The sequence below is a fragment of the Bos mutus genome, unplaced genomic scaffold, assembly GCF_027580195.1.
Source record: "Bos mutus isolate GX-2022 unplaced genomic scaffold, NWIPB_WYAK_1.1 CTG526, whole genome shotgun sequence".
In the NCBI taxonomy this organism is placed as follows: domain Eukaryota; kingdom Metazoa; phylum Chordata; class Mammalia; order Artiodactyla; family Bovidae; genus Bos; species Bos mutus.
Window position 1 is genome coordinate 28,944 of NW_027220007.1, and position 9,311 is coordinate 38,254.

At 54.9% G+C, this 9,311-nt stretch overlaps 2 pseudogenes; both read left to right on the forward strand.

The window, feature by feature from the left end:
- The first annotated feature begins 3,385 nt into the window (after positions 1–3,385).
- LOC138987049 (5S ribosomal RNA) lies at positions 3,386–3,504 on the forward strand (annotated as a pseudogene).
- A 3,393-nt stretch (positions 3,505–6,897) lies between these two features.
- LOC138987045 (5S ribosomal RNA) lies at positions 6,898–7,017 on the forward strand (annotated as a pseudogene).
- The last annotated feature ends 2,294 nt before the right edge of the window (positions 7,018–9,311 follow it).

The following is a 9,311-nucleotide window of genomic DNA, read 5'->3' on the forward strand; positions in this document are numbered from 1 at the left end:
TTTTGCCTAGCAGAAGAGGTCCTTTAGCCCCCGCCGCGCGTCCCGATTCTTGGATCCCCCAGCCCCCCAGCCCCTCCCGGGCGCGGGGGGCGGGTGGCGGGGCCCGACTCCCGCTGCAGACCTGGGTTGCCTCCGCGCGGCCCGCGAGCCCCTCCGCGTCGCGCATTCGGCTTCCAGGACACCCGGCGACCGGCAGTCCCGTCTCCACCTGGGGCTCCTTTGGCTTGCCTCAGGCAATCCCGGGGCTTGCACCGACTCCAGCCAGAGCCCCGGCCCCCGCCCCACCCCTGCCTCGGCGATCGCATGCGCATGCGCGTATGCGCGCGCGCGCACAGATAGATGTGCCCAAGCGGGGCATCTATCTTGTTCTTATACCGTGGGTGGATCTATGCCTGGGAGTCGGACTGCTGGACCATAGGCTACTTCCACTTTTAGTTCCTTCGGGAACCTCCATATTCTTTTCCATACCGGCTCTACCCACGCCCATTCCTACTCACCGTGGAGGAGAGTTCCCTTTGCTCCACATCTTCTCCAGCATCGGTTATTGACAGACATCGCAGTGAGGCCCAGTCGGACTCATGTGAAGTGGTCCCTCCTTGGAGTTTGGAGTTGAGCCTCTCCAATCATTAGTGACGTGGAGCAAGATGACCTTTTGGAAATGCAGATGCAATGCTGTCACCTCCCTGCTCCAACGGCTCTCGTATTTTCCCAGCATATTGAAGATCGACCACTTCCCTTCAGGCTTGCTCCTCACGTTCTTCTCTGATGTCTTTTGCCTGGAATGCCCTCTGCACTCTTTGGCTTCCATCCCATAGGGCATTTTCGTTTCTTGAATGTCCTAAGTTTCCCTGGTCACATAGCCTTCCAAGATGCTATTTTCCCTGCCTGAAATTCTTCCTGCATCTCAACCCTGGTTTACCTAGGTTCAACCTATGGACCTCAACGAAATGGTGCCTCTGGAAAGCCTTCCCTGACACCCAGGTTTTGTGGTGAGGAAGAGGCCCCTCTATAGGTTCTCAAAGGATCTGCCTGTGATGTATCATTAGAGTCGTCTCAGTGAAAGCAGGAACTCTGTGTCTTCTTCTCTCCGCCTTCTATTCCTGAAACTTCTTACATGCCTCCTAGCTCATCGTAGGTGCTCAGTATTTACTTAGTGTGTGAAAGACAGAAAAGCTCTTGGAAGCCTCAAGGGGTCACTTGGCTCAGCACTTTTGATCTCTTTGTATATTTGGCGATTCAATTCTTTCCTTTCCTGGGTTGATGGGTACACTATATTGAGGCACAATCTAAGGCATGAAGACATATCCATACATAGAGGTCTTGCTTTCAAGGAACTCGTACAGCAGATTTCTACAAGTTAGGGCTTTTCAAATGCTCTAGAAGCATGTGAACGTTCAGTAGGCTCCATTTTCATTTCAAAGAAAGATCGTTTGACTTCCATAGCAAAGGTGGAGACCTTCCAGCGTTGAGTCAATACTTATACCTTGACCATTTCAGGCAAGTCTTGTGGTTCCTTCTGGAGGTGTGTGGCTCTTGCAGAAATGTGAAGATCTTCCATCGTCCTCAGACTTTGGTGTCATTTGCAATCATCCAGAAAGCTTCCAGGTCTAGGTTCCAGACCACCAGCACACACAGTCAGTAGCGGGTGGATTCAGGAATACGCATTGTTCACCGGCATTACCGTTGATATTGTTGCTGCACACTCAATGCAGTGGGCAGGGCCTGGATTATCCACTGGGTCTCATGTGGAATGGAAAGAAGGGCTCCCCCCCCCCCCCACACACACCACCCACCCCACTGTTGACAGCCTTGTGACGAAGCGGTCCCGAAACAAGAATCAGACAAACCCAGAAGCCCAGATGATAGTCCTTGAGATGAAGGAACTAAGCAGCTGGTTGCGATGGCACCAAGGAAAGGTTGCTCTTTGTGTCTGCCCCTCTACTCCTTTCTTCCTGGACGCCTTAGGGTTTTGTCATGGAGATTTGAAATAAAGTGCACAAAAAAGTCATATGTGTTGAATCAAGATTTTGCATTTAACCATCTCTCTCAAAAGAAAAGCTTCGCCTGCACATGTTTCTTTCAAAACCGTCAATTGCTTTTCAATTCTGGGGTTTCTCTCTTGCCTTGTTCAGTTAGCCTTAACAGTAAAAATCATGAAAACTACATAAAGATTCAAAGATACCAACAAAGGACAGCTTCTGTTTTTGAAATCATCTTTCCATTTAGTAGAACACGAGCTCTATTCTTTGTATTTTGCCTAGGGAATTAGCAATGTCCTGGTTCAGATGGCAAGGCATCCATGGCGCAGGAGACTGGGGTTTGATCCTGGGTGGGAAGATCCCGCCCGGAGAAGGAAATGGCACCCCTCCCAGTATCCTCGCCTGGGAAATGCCACGGACAGAGGAGCCTGATGGGCGCAGTCCATGGGTTGTATTAAAGTTGGGCTCAACCCAGCAACTCTGAACACAAGTATTTCCAAAGACCCACTCAAGTGTGTGTGTGTGTGTGTGTGTGTGTGTGTGTGTGTGTGTGTGTGTGTGTGTATCTCCTCTTGCCCGTCTTGGAGTCTGTCTCGGAATCTTCATGTATTTCTGCCTCTGTATCTCCTGACAGCCAGCCCGCCCGGCCGTTCGTCTGGCCCGGCCTCTCCCAGGCGCTCTGGCTCTGGCTGAGAGCTTGCGCAGGCCAGCTGTCTCCCTTGGCGTGGAGTGCGTGCAGTGTGTCTGTGTGTCTGTCTGTGTGCCTGCCTGTGGCTCGTCTGCTCTCTCAGGAAGGTCGAGGGGGCTTGGCGTGGGGGCAAAGGGGGCCTCGGTAGTGCGAAGGGGAGGGGCTGGCGCTCGGTCGACCCGCGCCTCCTGGCTTCTGGTGGGTTTGGGCACGGACAGGTGCCGGGCAAGTTAGGCGCTCAAGTTTCGCTGCGTCTAGGCCCCTTGGGAGGTTCAGAGGCCCCTGGGGCGCGGGGTTGGGAGGCGGCGGGCGCCGGGCCGACACCTCCCGGGGCGCGCGGGCCTGAGCAGCGAATGGGATCGGGGAGGCCCGGCTCAGCGGCGCGGCGGGTCTGGAGTGGCCGCGGGTGGGGGCGCCGAGACCTCCGCACCCCTCAGCCCAGCCCCAGGCCCGGCGCGCGCGCGCGCGCGCCCTCCCGGTCAATGGGGGTCCTGGAAGCCCCTCGGGCCCCGGGCCCGGCCAGGCGCTGCTGGTCTGGTGTTGGCGGTGTTCGGGGGGGGGGGGGGCGGGCGGCGTCAGCAGGCTGGAGTCGGTCGCGGGTCGTGCGGCTCAAGTACAGCATGCCCCCGCGCGAGGTGCGGCCCGTTGGCCCGACCTGCAGGGCAGAAGCGAAAGGGAGGCGGCGCAAGGCTCTTAGGGCGCCCGGGCCGCCGCCACCGTCTCAGGCGTATCAGCCTGAAGGCGCCCGATCTCGTCTGATCTCGGAAGCTAAGCAGGGTCGGGCCTGGTTAGTATCTTGGATGGGAGACCACCTGGGAATCCCGGGTGCTCGAGGCTTTTGCCTAGCAGAAGAGGTCCTTTAGCCCCGCCCGCGCGTCCGATTCTTGGATCCCCCCCCGCAGCCCCAGCCCCCCCGGGGCGCGGGAGGCGGGTGGCGGGGCCCGACTCCCGCTGCAGACCTGGGTTGCCTCCGCGCGGCCCGCGAGCCCCTCCGCAGTCGCATTCGGCTTCCAGGACACCCGACGACCGGCAGTCCCGTCTCCACCTGGGGCTCCTTTGGCTTGCCTCAGGCAATCCCGGGGCTTGCACCGACTCCAGCCAGAGCCCGGCCCCCCCCCCCCCCCTGCCTCGAGGCGATCGCATCGCATGCGCATGTGCGTGCGCGCGCACAGATAGATGTGCCCAAACGGGGCATCTATCTTGTTCACTTATACCGTGGGTGGATCTATGCCTGGGAGTCGGACTGCTGGACCATAGGCTACTTCCACTTTTAGTTCCTTCGGGAACCTCCATATTCTTTTCCATACCGGCTCTACCCACGCCCATTCCTACTCACCGTGGAGGAGAGTTCCCTTTGCTCCACATCTTCTCCAGCATCGGTTATTGACAGACATCGCAGTGAGGCCCAGTCGGACTCATGTGAAGTGGTCCCTCCTTGGAGTTTGGAGTTGAGCCTCTCCAATCATTAGTGACGTGGAGCAAGATGACCTTTTGGAAATGCAGATGCAATGCTGTCACCTCCCTGCTCCAACGGCTCTCGTATTTTCCCAGCATATTGAAGATCGACCACTTCCCTTCAGGCTTGCTCTCTCACGTTCTTCTCTGATGTCTTTTGCCTGGAATGCCCTCTGCACTCTTTGGCTTCCATCCCATAGGGCATTTTCGTTTCTTGAATGTCCTAAGTTTCCCTGGTCACATAGCCTTCCAAGATGCTATTTTCCCTGCCTGAAATTCTTCCTGCATCTCAACCCTGGTTTACCTAGGTTCAACCTATGGACCTCAACGAAATGGTGCCTCTGGAAAGCCTTCCCTGACACCCAGGTTTTGTGGTGAGGAAGAGGCCCCTCTATAGGTTCTCAAAGGATCTGCCTGTGATGTATCATTAGAGTCGTCTCAGTGAAAGCAGGAACTCTGTGTCTTCTTCTCTCCGCCTTCTATTCCTGAAACTCTTACATGCCTCCTAGCTCATCGTAGGTGCTCAGTATTTACTTAGTGTGTGAAAGACAGAAAAGCTCTTGGAAGCCTCAAGGGGTCACTTGGCTCGGCACTTTTGATCTCTTTGTATATTTGGCGATTCAATTCTTTCCTTTCCTGGGTTGATGGGTACACTATATTGAGGCACAATCTAAGGCATGAAGACATATCCATACATAGAGGTCTTGCTTTCAAGGAACTCGTACAGCAGATTTCTACAAGTTAGGGCTTTTCAAATGCTCTAGAAGCATGTGAACGTTCAGTAGGCTCCATTTTCATTTCAAAGAAAGATCGTTTGACTTCCATAGCAAAGGTGGAGACCTTCCAACGTTGAGTCAATACTTATACCTTGACCATTTCAGGCAAGTCTTGTGGTTCCTTCTGGAGGTGTGTGGCTCTTGCAGAAATGTGAAGATCTTCCATCGTCCTCAGACTTTGGTGTCATTGCAATCATCCAGAAAGCTTCCAGGTCTAGGTTCCAGACCACCAGCACACACAGTCAGTAGCCAGCGGGTGGATTCAGGAATACGCATTGTTCACGGCATTACCGTTGATATTGTTGCTGCACACTCAATGCAGTGGGCAGGGCCTGGATTGTCCACTGGGTCTCATGTGGGAATGGAAAGAAGGCTCCCCCCCCCCCCACACACACACCCCCCCCCCACTGTTGACAGCCTTGTGACGACGAAGCGGTCCCGAAACAAGAATCAGACAAACCAGAAGCCCAGATGATAGTCCTTGAGATGAAGGAACTAAGCAGCTGGTTGCGATGGCACCAAGGAAAGGTTGCTCTTTGTGTCTGCCCCTCTACTCCTTTCTTCCTGGACGCCTTAGGGTTTTGTCATGGAGATTTGAAATAAAGTGCACAAAAGTCATATGTGTTGAATCAAGATTTTGCATTTAACCATCTCAAAAAAAAAAGAAAGCTTCGCCTGCACATGTTTCTTTCAAAACCGTCAATTGCTTTTCAATTCTGGGGTTTCTCTCTTGCCTTGTTCAGTTAGCCTTAACAGTAAAAATCAACGAAAACTACATAAAGATTCAAAGATACCAACAAAGGACAGCTTCTGTTTTTGAAATCATCTTTCCATTTAGTAGAACACGAGCTCTATTCTTTGTATTTTGCCTAGGGAATTAGCAATGTCCTGGTTCAGATGGCAAGGCATCTGCGCGCAGGAGACTGGGGTTTGATCCCTGGGTGGGGAAGATCCCCCCCGGAGAAGGAAATGGCAACCCCTCCCAGTATCCTCGCCTGGGAAATGCCACGGACAGGAGGCCTGATGGGCGCAGTCCATGGGTTGTATTAAAGTTGGGCTCAACCCAGCAACTACGAACACAAGTATTTCCAAAGACCACACTCAAGTGTGTGTGTGTGTGTGTGTGTGTGTGTGTGTGTGTGTGTGTGTGTGTGTATCTCCTCTTGCCGTCTTGGAGTCTGTCTCGGAATCTTCATGTATTTCTGCCTCTGTATCTCCTGACAGCCAGCCGCCCGGCCGTTTCGTCTGGCCCGGCCTCTCCCAGGCGCTCTGGCTCTGGCTGAGAGCTTGCGCCCAGGCCAGCTGTCTCCCTTGGCGTGGAGTGCGTGCGAGTGTGTCTGTGTGTCTGTCTGTGTGCCTGCCTGTGGCTCGTCTGCTCTCTCAGGAAGGTCGAGGGGCTTGGCGTGGGGGCAAGGGGGCCTCGGTAGTGCGCGGGGAGGGGCTGGCGCTCGGTCGACCCGCGCCTCCTGGCTTCTGGTGGGTTTGGGCACGGACAGGTGCCGGGCAAGTTAGGCGCTCAAGTTTCGCTGCGTCTAGGCCCGCAGGAGGTTCAGAGGCCCCTGGGCGCGGGGTTGGGGCGGCGGGCGCCGGGCCGACGACACCCGGGGCCGCGCGGGCCTGAGCAGCGAATGGGATCGGGAGGCCCGGCTCAGCGGCGCGGCGGGTCTGGAGTGGCGCGGGTGGGAGGCGCCGAGACCTCCGCACCCCTCAGCCCAGCCCCAGGCCCCGCGCGCGCGCGCGCGCGCCGCCCTCCCGGTCAATGGGGGGTCCTGGAAGCCCCTCGGGCCCCCGGGCCCGGCCAGGCGCTTGCTGGTCTGGTGTTGGCGGTGTTCGGGGGGGGGGGGGCGGGCCGGCGTCAGCAGGCTGGAGTCCGGTCGCGGGTCGTGCGGCTCAAGTACAGCATGCCCCGCGACGAGAGGTGCGGCCCGTTGGCCCGACCTGCAGGGGCAAGCGAAAGGAGGCGGCGCAAGGCTCTTAGGGCGCCCCGGCAGCCGCCACCGTCTCAGGCCGTATCAGCCTGAAGGCGCCCGATCTCGTCTGATCTCGGAAGCTAAGCAGGGTCGGGCCTGGTTAGTATCTTGGATGGGAGACCACCTGGGAATCCCGGGTGCTCGAGGCTTTTTGCCTAGCAGAAGAGGTCCTTTAGCCCCCGCCGCGCGTCCCGATTCTTGGATCCCCCCCCGCAGCCCCAGCCCCTCCCGGGCGCGGGGGGCGGGTGGCGGGGCCCGACCCGCTGCAGACCTGGGTTGCCTCCGCGCGGCCCGCGAGCCCCTCCGCGTCGCATTCGGCTTCCAGGACACCCGGCGACCGGCAGTCCCGTCTCCACCTGGGGCTCCTTTGGCTTGCCTCAGGCAATCCCGGGGCTTGCACCGACTCCAGCCAGAGCCCGCCCCCGCCCCACCCCCTGCCTCGAGGCGATCGCGCATGCGCATGTGCGCGCGCACGCACAGATAGATGTGCCCAAACGGGGCATCTATCTTGTTCACTTATACCGTGGGTGGATCTATGCCTGGGAGTCGGACTGCTGGACCATAGGCTACTTCCACTTTTAGTTCCTCGGGAACCTCCATATTCTTTTCCATACCGGCTCTACCCCCGCCCATTCCTACTCACCGTGGAGAGAGTTCCCTTTGCTCCACATCTTCTCCAGCATCGGTTATTGACAGACATCGCAGTGAGGCCCAGTCGGACTCATGTGAAGTGGTCCCTCCTTGGAGTTTGGAGTTGAGCCTCTCCAATCATTAGTGACGTGGAGCAAGATGACCTTTTGGAAATGCAGATGCAATGCTGTCACCTCCCTGCTCCAACGGCTCTCGTATTTTCCCAGCATATTGAAGATCGACCACTTCCCTTCAGGCTTGCTCCTCACGTTCTTCTCTGATGTCTTTTTTTGCCTGGAATGCCCTCTGCACTCTTTGGCTTCCATCCCATAGGGCATTTTCGTTTCTTGAATGTCCTAAGTTTCCCTGGTCACATAGCCTTCCAAGATGCTATTTTCCCTGCCTGAAATTCTTCCTGCATCTCAACCCTGGTTTACCTAGGTTCAACCTATGGACCTCAACGAAATGGTGCCTCTGGAAAGCCTTCCCTGACACCCAGGTTTTTGTGGTGAGGAAGAGGCCCCTCTATAGGTTCTCAAAGGATCTGCCTGTGATGTATCATTAGAGTCGTCTCAGTGAAAGCAGGAACTCTGTGTCTTCTTCTCTCCGCCTTCTATTCCTGAAACTTCTTACATGCCTCCTAGCTCATCGTAGGTGCTCAGTATTTACTTAGTGTGTGAAAGACAGAAAAGCTCTTGGAAGCCTCAAGGGGTCACTTGGCTCAGCACTTTTGATCTCTTTGTATATTTGGCGATTCAATTCTTTCCTTTCCTGGGTTGATGGGTACACTATATTGAGGCACAATCTAAGGCATGAAGACATATCCATACATAGAGGTCTTGCTTTCAAGGAACTCGTACAGCAGATTTCTACAAGTTAGGGCTTTTCAAATGCTCTAGAAGCATGTGAACGTTCAGTAGGCTCCATTTTCATTTCAAAGAAAGATCGTTTGACTTCCATAGCAAAGGTGGAGACCTTCCAGCGTTGAGTCAATACTTATACCTTGACCATTTCAGGCAAGTCTTGTGGTTCCTTCTGGAGGTGTGTGGCTCTTGCAGAAATGTGAAGATCTTCCATCGTCCTCAGACTTTGGTGTCATTTGCAATCATCCAGAAAGCTTCCAGGTCTAGGTTCCAGACCACCAGCACACACAGTCAGTAGCCAGCAGGTGGATTCAGGAATACGCATTGTTCACCGGCATTACCGTTGATATTGTTGCTGCACACTCAATGCAGTGGGCAGGGCCTGGATTGTCCACTGGGTCTCATGTGGAATGGAAAGAAGGGCTCCCCCCCCCCCCCACACCACCCCCCCCCCTGTTGACAGCCTTGTGACGAAAGCGGTCCCGAAACAAGAATCAGACAAACCAGAAGCCCAGATGATAGTCCTTGAGATGAAGGAACTAAGCAGCTGGTTGCGATGCACCAAGGAAAGGTTGCTCTTTGTGTCTGCCCCTCTACTCCTTTCTTCCTGGACGCCTTAGGGTTTTGTCATGGAGATTTGAAATAAAGTGCACAAAAAGTCATATGTGTTGAATCAAGATTTTGCATTTAACCATCTCTCAAAAGGAAAAGCTTCACCTGCACATGTTTCTTTCAAAACCGTCAATTGCTTTTCAATTCTGGGGTTTCTCTCTTGCCTTGTTCAGTTAGCCTTAACAGTAAAAATCATGAAAACTACATAAAGATTCAAAGATACCAACAAGGACAGCTTCTGTTTTTGAAATCATCTTTCCATTTAGTAGAACACGAGCTCTATTCTTTGTATTTTGCCTAGGAATTAGCAATGTCCTGGTTCAGATGGCAAGGCATCC